This window comes from Mangifera indica, unplaced genomic scaffold, assembly GCF_011075055.1.
Source record: "Mangifera indica cultivar Alphonso unplaced genomic scaffold, CATAS_Mindica_2.1 Un_0006, whole genome shotgun sequence".
NCBI lineage: Eukaryota > Viridiplantae > Streptophyta > Magnoliopsida > Sapindales > Anacardiaceae > Mangifera > Mangifera indica.
Window position 1 is genome coordinate 95,911 of NW_025401098.1, and position 1,616 is coordinate 97,526.

Below are 1,616 nucleotides of genomic sequence, written 5' to 3' on the forward strand. Positions count from 1 at the left end.
AATCGGCCCATTTTATTCCAGTGAAAGATAGTTTTGTTTCAGATCAACTGGCCCAGATTTATATACGAGAGATTGTGAGATTACATGGTGTACCCAAAACTATTGTGTCAGATAAAGACCCCAGATTTATTTCAGCTTTTTGGGGTAGTTTACAGAGAGCATTGGGTACGAGGCTGGCATTTAGCACAGCATATCATCCTCAAACAGATGGCCAGACAGAAAGGGTGAATCAAATACTAGAGGATATGTTGAGAGCCTGTTGTTTAGATTACCAAATGACTTGGCATGAAATGGTTTCATTGATAGAATTTGCATATAATAATAGTTACCAGTTCACCATTAAAATGGCCCCATATGAGGCTCTTTATGGACGAAAGTGTAGATCTCCATTACATTGGGATGACATAGGAGAGCGAGATGATTTGAGTCAAGTTCTTAGGCCTGAGTTAACCCAGAGGATGGTTGAAGATATAAAGATTATCAAGACTAGAATGAAGCAAGCTCAAGACAGACAAAAGAGCTATGCAAATTTGAAAAGGAAAGAAGTAAAGTTCCAACTGGGTGACAAAGTTTTTGTGAAAGTAGCCCCTTATAAGCACGTGATAAGATTTGGAAGAAAAGGAAAACTTGCTCCAAGATTTATTGGCCCATTTGAAATTTTAGAAAGAGTGGGCAAGGTGGCTTATAGACTTGCACTTCCACCTAGTATGGATCGAGTTCATAATGTATTTCATATTTCTTTATTGAGAAAGTACATTAGCGATCCTTTACATGTTTTGAAATCAGATGATGTGGAATTAAAAGAAGATTTAGCTTATGAGGAGCAACCAATGTAGATACTAGACAGAAAAATAAAAGAACTCCGAAATAAGACAATTCCATTAGTGAAAGTATTATGGAAGAATCATAAGGTGGAAGAAGCCACATGGGAGGTCGAGCAACAAATGAGAAAGAGATTTCCCAACTTATTTGTTTAAATTTCGAGGACGAAACTCTTTTAAGGGGGGAAGAAATGTAACATCCAAATTCAGGTGTGTCAGTAAACTCCACTTCCAAAATTACCCTTAAAGTTGATTTTATAACTTGTTGTGTAAAGAAATTGCAAAAGAATTATAGAAAACTACTAAATGAGCAATATTTTTCAAATGGGGTAAAATGGTCATTTTATAAAGATTCAAGGGACAAAGTGGGAATTAAAATTGAAGGGCACACTTGAAATTATATGGTGGTGCTAAGGGTTTTTGGTAATTGACTAAGGATAAAATAGTAATTTATGGAAAAGGTTAAGGTCAAAATGGTCCAAAAGGCTTATAAATTATATAATCTATTCATCTTCTTCCTTATTGCCGAGAACTCCATTACTTTTAGCTAAGCTTTTTCCCTTAACCAAAATTCGTCCAAAAACCTAGCTAAATCACCTAATTTCCAGAGGCCCCAGTTATAAAAAGTGTAGATCTGTCAATTCTGATCAGTTCTAAGGTAAGAAATTTAATTTTTAAAATATGTCAAGTTTAGGGTTTTGATGGATGATCATATTTTTGGTTGATTAAGGTTGCCAGAAAGAAGAAAAGAAGGTGAATAAGCTTAAATCACCAAATCAGCAAAGAAAAGGTAAG